A 9,563-nucleotide genomic window follows, 5' to 3' on the forward strand; every position below is an offset into this window, starting at 1 on the left:
ACCGATTTTGAGACAACGCTGCTAACCGATAAGAGACTAAGCTGCAAAAGAAAACTGTGTGAACATTGAACTCGTTCAGCTTTGTAAATACCTGCAAATTCGTTTTGATAAGGTGTCTTCGACTTTCTGATTCTATACAGATCATGACTAGCTTCACTACACAGGGGCGTAAAATGATGTATTGTAAATACATGTGTATAGGCTTAATAACCGCATGCGTACTAATAATTGTAGCAATAGTTCTTGGAATGCATGGTAAAAGTGAGAGTGAGACGAATGATGCTTCTACTTCTAAACCTATTATCGTTACTGAACTAACAGCTCTGAAGAGACTCGAGCAAGACGAGAGACACTTGCATGATAAGAAGGAACTTTCATCTAACGTTTTCTATCGCTTACTAAGTGAATATGTTGAGACCATGGATGCGAAAGATTGTTATGTGTGTACACAAATACCTACCTCAGTAGTGGACGGGGTAACATATCACAGCATGCCTCTTACATGTATGGAATTACATGTAGTATAGTAGCTTCCAGATTTTATGCTCAGAAGGACATTCATTATTTCTATACTAATTACGATGTTACTTTTGCATATGTCCCCATAATAGGGCACCTAAGTAAGATAGCTCGAGATTATTATGCCAAATTAATGAGGGAATTCTTTGAACCGATGTCACCCTTTCACACAGCTCACGCACATAGAGAGAACCTTACATGCTTGCTTTCACCAGTAGAAATAGAATTTTTAGACCGCACTGATGACAGGAAGAATGAAATGAAGGAGAAATTAGAGAAAGAATTACACGAAAGAACGTCTGTAGATAATTATGCTTTTGCTGCAATAAAGACACAAGGGAAAATAGCTTTAGATACATTGCATGTAGGAAGATTTTGTATACATAGATTTCCATCATATTATGACACAGTTTTTGTGGGAACGAGTGAATGTAAACATACATATGCGTTTCAATCTAAGTGGACGTTCATGCTGAATGGACAAGACCCAGTTATTCCAGGAGTATATTATATTTGTGGACTCAACGCCTATTATCGTCTTCCTAAAGGATGGTATGGGAGGTGTTATTTGGGGATAGTGTTCCCAAAGGTTTACCAACTAGACGACTTAAAGAAGTTTCCAAGGCTGTCGGAATCACATCGTGTTCAGAAAAGGGAGACAGCTGCTGGTGTGGTAGGAGATATATTTGGAGCTTTGATTCCTTCAGTAGGAGTCATATTGAATTCAATCAAAATACGAAAGTTGTCTACTATTGTGGATAACATGCTAACAAAGTTTTCAGGAGCTATAATCCTGATGGATGCTGAACTCGCTGCAGAAAGAGATATGACTCTTCAAAATCGGCTTGCCTTAGACATTCTTTTAGCAAAGGATGGCGGCGTTTGCAAAATGCTTGGCACGCGTCACTGTTGTACATATATACCAGACAACAGTGGAAAAATTAGAACGATGCTTACAAATTTAACTAGAGAAAGTGTAGATTTAAAGGAATTGAAAGAACCCGGAGTTTGGGAGAAAGTTGGAAAGGGATTTGCTTCCGTGGGAAATTGGCTCAGCAACGTTTGGAACGGATTGTTACTGAAAATAGTAAAGGGAATATTGATAATATTAATTTGTTTATTAGGCTCTTGGGGAACATGGAAAGCTTTCAAAATGTTAAAAGCAAGGAACAAAAGAAAAAGAGAAGAGAAAATAGAGAACAAAATGGTGGAAATTTATAGGGAGAAGTCAAAAGGGACTAAAAGAAAAAGGGAATTGACTGAAGTGCCAAATTACTATACAGAATTTTAATGGAATAAAATGTGTGGGTAGATTTGATGTGATGACATAATTAGTCATCAGAGGAGGGATTGATGATGCAGAAAAAGAAGGTCCGACATATATTCATGTATACCGTGTAATCGACATATATAATGAAGTGTGATTTTAATTAAAGAAATAATGTACGAGGGAAATTGTGCCCTCGGGGTAGTTCGCCATCATTCTAAACGAGCTCTATTAATCATGAAGTATTACAAATTGTAGTAATCCGTTATAATCGCAAATGTATGCCATGATTTCTTGTTTGAAAACTGTTTTGCTTAGCTTAAATTTAGTACAGGCTTTGGCCTAGTTGCTTGGTTTCAAATTCTAACTGCGTGATTTTTCCTTGAACTAATGAAACATATATTCTTGCTTGAAGTTGTATTTTTCCAGTAGAAACTGGCTGGTACACTTATCTCCAAGGTTTCGTGCTAGGCCGGTTACATCCCCTTGATACAAGGTCAGTCTCTGCAGGTGCAGACAATGAAGGTACAGATAGTAAAATAATTGGCAAACCATGATACAATTTGTGTTCCAAGGCTCCAAGGACAGTGTATGCATAAATGGGCGCTAGTAAAAGACAATTTTTGATTGGACAATTTGAAGCCAACCTATGAACCCTCCAATGGAAGACCCTACAGAATTTGGAATGTTTCTTACTTAAACCCACCGGACAAAGAGAAGTCAGCCATTTTCCTCGATGCCAGTTTGAAGCCTGATGCCAGACTCCATTTTGGACGACACCCTGATGCCCTTTTCTCTATCTGAGAGAAAGAGACTTTAAGAATTCTCACCCTAGAGACTTTAACTTTGATTTGCCCCCATCTTGCCCATGCAGTAACTTTGCCCCATTCTCCTTGCCGCTGCAAGGAAACTTGCCCTTAACTTTGCCCCTTTGAAATTTGCCCCATGCTGATCAACCGGTACCTGAAGGACGAAGACTTTTCTTGAATGCTGATTGTATTTGGTAAATATGAAAGGATAAATGTATTATGCATTGTGTTTTTCCTTTTAGGTACCAACTGCTAATTTTGATAGAGTCCTAGCTAGAAGTTTTCCAAATTTGTGTTGACTAAATTCATTTTGCATGAAGTCCCACATGACAATGCTAATTAGAGGCTAGTCGAGGTATTCATTCAATGATTCATGAAGTATTGGAATCTTGTTATGCTGACCGAATGTATGCAATTAGTCAAATACAGTTAGTCACATTGGTGATTTGCATTGCTATAACAGAGTGTATCATCATTCAGATTTTGCGTAGATTGCGTTTCTTCCGCCGTTATGGACAGCTAGTAATGTTCATATACATATATCAATTGGTTTTGAGACACATATATATCGTGCTAGCTTTGTTAATATAGGGAAATAAATCCACTAACTTTCAATAAACTGGTGTGGTTTTTCTGACTGAAAGGTCAGGGTGCGCCGAAATACCAACTGTTATTGATTTCTGATGTGTTGTATTGATCTATTAATTGAGTACTGATTACCGATTACAACAGTTATTGATTATTGATTTGAGTGACCCGACTATTGAGGATGAGGAGAGCCCGACTCGGTTAAAAGATTCACCGACCTCCAACGTGTCCAGGTACAGGTAATTTATAAGGGCTGGACGCGTTATCAGGGGGGAGTCTTGAAAAAAGTCAAAAAATACCTGCCTCTCAGGGAAATCAATATTTTAATATCTGCCCTAATGGCAGTATGATTAAAAACGGGGTAAGCAGAAGGGGAGTTATATTATGTATCTACCTTCCTTTTCTACATGTTTCAAATCTACCCCTAGACTTTTCATCAGGACCAAGAATGACTCCCCGGTCCCACTCTTTAAAGGATAAATGTGTCAATACACGTCCCTTGCATGCTAATAATAAGATATACTGCACCTAACTCTTGTGGTGCCATCGATATGTTGCCTGTGCACACATAATAGGAGAGTTAACCCTGCCCAGATAGTAGCAGTATCATAGGTAACCTACATACATGCACAGGGATGCTGCGCAAATGATTGGCATACAACACCTCAAAATTAATATGGCAACAGCATTCAGAATTAACGCTTCGTGACTGCATTCAGTAATTCCTATATAATGTGATGCAACACAAACACCATAAAGTACATATACATGGTAGACACACAACATACGTTATAAATCACTGGTTCAGGGTCATGGATCTGCCGGTGGAGGTGTGTGCTTGTAGTCACACTCTAAAGTGGGGAGAAAGTACTGTTATGACATTGTGTTTACCACCTTTGGCAGTCTGCTCTTATACTGCTAAAGAAAATTAAAAGGAATACTCAGTACTCCAAAGCGCCTCTCCCGCTGTCAAACCTACTGTTCTCCTTCCCTAGGTCCAAATGTGGCTTCCTCCACCGTTCACAGTGAACTTATGTTTTGGAGAAAACGCGGGGAGGCGTTGTCGTCTCTGAGTGCTTTTCATAGCATGTGAGCATTAGAACGCTGCGTGTTGCAGAACTGCAGCGTTTAGTGGAACTAAGGGTCACACAGGCCCACTTAAAGCTGTGTGTGTTAGTCAGTGGATTTCACAGCTACCAGGGTTGCCTAAATCCAATGATATTTGGAAACAAAAATGTTTCAACACACTTCAGAAGCAGAGATGCCAGTAGGCCCAATTCAGGTTGGATATTCCCGATTTTTGAAGACTTTCTCCTACTCCCTCCTAAAATGGCCTCTTCTTTAATAGAAGTCAAGTCCTGATTATTTTTAAAACTCCCACTCTCCTCTTCTAAATATTGGCAAGTATGCCTGTAATAAAAAGGTGAAATGCAGGTCAGATTTCACTTTACTCATAAAAACTAAATAGTTCCTTTATACTGAAATATGCAACTACACGTCGCCTTGGAGAGGGCTGCATAGTGACATTTTAATTCAGTGGTAAACTAATTAGAGCAGTGCTTAATTTGTGCTTGTTGTTTCCGGTGCTGAGCACCGACACTTATTTGTGAGGGCCTGGGCTTATTCTTATGCCTCAAGCATTTGCTGCGAGCAAAAGACCAATATGTGAAAGACGGAAGAAGGAAAAACTAAAAAGCGTCATAAAGGGAGAAAGTAGAAAGTTGCAGGATGAGCTGAAGGAGAAGGGGTGGCCGTAATGGATTGAAGAGGCTCGAGATGGCTTCAGGATTACGCCGCCTCAGTATTCAGTGCTGGCAGATTTAATTACAGCAGCCTCCTGTTTAAGAGAAGGGCTTTGAGCACGGCACCTCTTAATTTACAAATTAAGCACTGAATTAGACATTTCCGTGGTTTGGTGCACGTAAATGATTTCGGGAAAATTTAGTTTTTGCATTTCTATTAATATTTTTTTTCACTACTTAATTATTCTCACTTACATAATAGAGGATTTAATTCTATGTCAGTACCAGAGACTTCAGATTATGCATTATTTTCCCAGTTTTATTTTACAATAGCAGCCATGAATATTCATAGAAACAGAAACAAACATACAGATGTATGCAAACAACTACCAATCCCAGAGATCCAAGTTAACCAAACATGCCATAGAGAATGCCCAACATCTAGTCAGCAATCCCATCAATGTATAAACCAGAGCACCATCCTTAACTCTGCCTCTTCTTTGCTGCTACACAGCCATGTTAAGTACTACCTCACCTACTTCATAATTGCTGAATATTGTTTCTTGTTTCTATTCTGGCTTACATTGGTACTGTTTTGTTTTCCCTATTTATACCGTCTGTGCAGATTGCTTGTCGGTGGCAGTCTTGCTTTAGTTGTCCACTGCTGGGGAGCACCATACCACCTGTGCCTCCACCATGTTATGATTCTCCCTCAGATGGCAGACGTGGACGGTAGTCTGCATGATCCCCCCCTCTCACCGCGGTCCCTCACTGACACTGTTGCAGTCTCTCACCTTGTCAGCCACACACCTGTTTCCCTTCACCCCCTAACGAGTCTGCTGTGTCTGGTCTCTTCTGGCTCCATCTATTCCTTGCCTCACGAGCCCCATCAAGCGCGCTCTTGAGTGTGACATTATAGCCATGCATACCTGCAAGACCTCCCTCTAGGCCATTCCTCTGGTGGAGGTGGCCGTTATCATTTTTGGTGGTGAGAAGCCCTCTAATGGAGCTGTAAAAATATTACCCATTCCATCCCAGGAATCGTCATTTATGCTGGACTCGAAATGAGGAGCCTGGATATTGAGATCTTTTAGCAGGTTCCTTTGTGATTCATTAATTTTTGCCCCAACATATCCATTGCTTTATTCTGTTTCAGATTAATAGCATGTCTGCAGTCCAATACATCAACAGTTTGGGAGGCACACATTCCCAGCTTAAGGCAGAAATAGCAAAAGACTTTTGGCATTAATGCCTACACATTCAGATCTCGGTCATGGTGGCTCAGCTTCCAGTCACTCAGAATTTAGTAGCTAACTGGACCATGTGGCACCTCTTAGATGCCAGTGAGTGGAAGTTTGGTCTAAACTTGTTCTCTAAATTGATGCAGAGAAGGGGTCCATTCCAAATGAACCTGTTTGCATCCCGCCTAAATTTCCTGTTACCATTCTCCTATTGTTGGAGACCGGATCCTTTGGCACTAGCAAAGGATACATTCTTGCAGAATTGAAGTGGACCGAACTATGCTTTTCCCCTGTTTCTCCAAATTAATGAGAGTGTCCCTTCATATCAGGTGTCAGACTACAGAGAGGATTCTGATTTCACCCCTGTGGAAAACCCAGAGTTGGTTTCCAACTCTGCTGGAACTCTCTTTTGAGTGCCCTATCCTACTTTCCAAGTTTCCAACTCTCCTGCTGGACCCTCTTGGGTGCCCACATCCCTTAGTCATGACAATTGAGACTAGTGTCTTGGAGAGTTTCTGGAGATGCTGGCAAATGCCAGGACCTTCAGAACAGGCTCTTGATCAACACTATCAAGCAGCATAGAAATGATGGCGTAGCTGGTGCGTGGAACAGAGTTTGGATGTTGTTTCAGCAGTGATTCATGCCATTAATGTTTTGCCTTATCTAGCCTCAGACAGCCTTTTTTTACCATACCATCAGTTCTTACAGATGGGCTGTTTCTGCAGGTCACCTTCCTTTTACCAACAGTGGGAAAACACCTGCTGGTGTCTAAGCTACTCAGATGAGTACGTTTTTCCCGCACCTCCTTGACAAAAATATTGCTCTTTGGAACGACTCCCTCGTCCTAAACTTTCTTTAATCTTGGCCTGACAACTCTTCAATCCAAGAAAAAACTCTCCAAAAATTAACACTATTATTGTGTCTCATCGGTGCAAACAGGTCTCTGATAATAGAGTGTTCGATCTCGCAGGTAGATCTTTCACCCCTGAGGGTGTTTCATTCCTGATACCCAAACACACTAGGGGCCTGATTATGATCTTGGCGGATGGGATACTCCATCACAAACGTGACAGATATTCCGTCTGCTGTATTACAAGTTCCATTTTATCCTATGGAACTTATAAAATGGCGCGCAGGATATCCGTTACATTTGTGATGGAGTATCCCATCCGCAAAGGTCGTAATAAGGGCCTAATCTTCATTGAGGCAAATGGTATTTCTAGCTCTTCCAGCAGACAGAACAGACAGAAATGTCTATGTAGTTCATTGTTTAAGGGAATATGAGAGAGCTGCAGCTCCTTTACGAATCCCCCACTGATGGCCCACTGCTAATCCCTTGGTTACAGTCCCATCTCTGGTGTCTTGTCCTACTTTAGCACACTGGGTAAAATGGTTTCTTTCCAAAATAGCAATCAAAACTTCTACTTTTGCTGCTCACTCAGTTTGGGGAGCCATGGCGTCCAAGTCTTTTGCAGTGGGTATTCAACTGGAAGAGCTTATCTCCATGGCGGATTGGACGTTGGATTCCATGTTTAAAGAATTCTATCGTAAGCCAGTAAGTAATCGTTTTTCTATGGTGGTTGATAAGTTTTAAAATTTCATAACCTGAAGCCTTCAGTCCTGACATAGAATAAAAAAAATTAAAACATTTGTGAACAGGAATTTCCAATTCAATTAAGGACACGGTGGTGAAGATTGTCCCTCCTGGTGCTTGTATTATGAATTTATTCTGATTTTGTTAATGATACTGATATACTTGCTCATGTTATACTCAGAAGGATGTAACTTTTACCTGCCCACGTGTATAGCAGATATTTAGGTTTTCTTGTTTTCAGTTTCAGATCAAAAACACGTGTATAGCAGATATTTATTTTTTCTTGTTTTCAGTTTCAGATCAAAAGCAAGAATCATGTTGAGATTTTATAAGGTTTCCTCGCAGCAGAAGAGGTGGAGTTAAGGATGTTGCTCTGGTTTATACTTTGACGGGATTGCTGACTGGATGTTGGACATTCTCTATGGCATGACTGGTTAAGTTGAATCTTACTGTTTGTGCATACAGTTCTATGTTTTTGTTTTGTTTACATCACTATTCATGGCTGCTGTTGTAAAATAAAGCAAAAAGACAATGCATAATATTTGCCTTCGCGAACATTGAAAAATCTTGTTCACTAATATTACAAAATTTGTGACTACTGCTACATTTCTACTCTCTCATAATGAGCATTGAAGACTCTGCATAATTCGCCACTATACAGAAGGTCCGTCCAAACGTTTCATACTAAATATGAAGACAAATTACATCACTTCAGTTATTTGATTTAAAATTCAGCTTCCATCTTGTTTGGTCCAAAGATTCTGTGATTTAAAAAGAGGAAGCATAACGAGGCCTGAGTCCCATTTGTGGAAGCCCCTGCCATCCAAGATACTTGAAGAACGTTTGAAATATATGTTTAGAATTTATTTTTAAAGTGCTTGAGACCAAAATAGCACTCTATGAGGAAAGAAGAAAGACATTTTTAACACAAATAAACATGCATACATATCATCGATCACCTCCCAACCTACCTACCAAAGTGGACGGGTCATAAGGGTTTTCTTTTTCTTAACTTTTAGTCATGTTGCACAGCAGCTAAAAGACATTGTCAAAGTCAGTAGCACTTGCATAGGTGAGACCTATTGGCTTTGCTAATGCTTGTTTTTTCTGAGCTGAACGTAAAAATACAGAGCAGGCCAGTAAAGAAACAGCATAGCTGCCAAGTTTCCCAGGTCCATTCGTGATGTGTTGCTCCAGTCCAGGATTTTATTTGAATTATGGGACTTGTACTCCTGTTTTATAATGGAATAAACAAGACTACAAGTCCCAGATCTCGCAGGAAAAACCTAGACTGGAGCATCACATCACAAATGGACTCAGAAATCTTGGAAGAGCTGAAATGGTGAAGCGGCAACCTTATTGACCTGTCTGACAAACAAAATGGATCCATAGATTTTAATTGATCACTCACTTTTCAACCTTGTATTGTTGTGTAGCCATTTTAGTTATAGCTCCATGCACGTTATTTTAGCACACTAGGCCTATAGATATATAGGCAAATAGATATATTTTATTCAGCTTTGTTTATTATTTAAGCAATAGCCACATTTGCGGTCTTGTTTTATTTCTCTCTATCTAGCTGTTCGTTGCCTAGGCCAGCACTGCGTTCTTTCACTCTGTGCTTTTTTCAAGGCTGCAGTAAGATAGGTTGCCGTAAATGTGGTAACGCTTTGTCTCTAGTGTTCATAGAAACATACACATCCTTACGTAGAGACATTTTCTCAGAAAATCAGCTGTTTTATTATAAAAAACTTCTCTGCCGCATACATGTTAGAGGGAGATTCCAGCCAGATGACCACGACT

Source organism: Pleurodeles waltl, chromosome 6, assembly GCF_031143425.1.
Source record: "Pleurodeles waltl isolate 20211129_DDA chromosome 6, aPleWal1.hap1.20221129, whole genome shotgun sequence".
NCBI lineage: Eukaryota > Metazoa > Chordata > Amphibia > Caudata > Salamandridae > Pleurodeles > Pleurodeles waltl.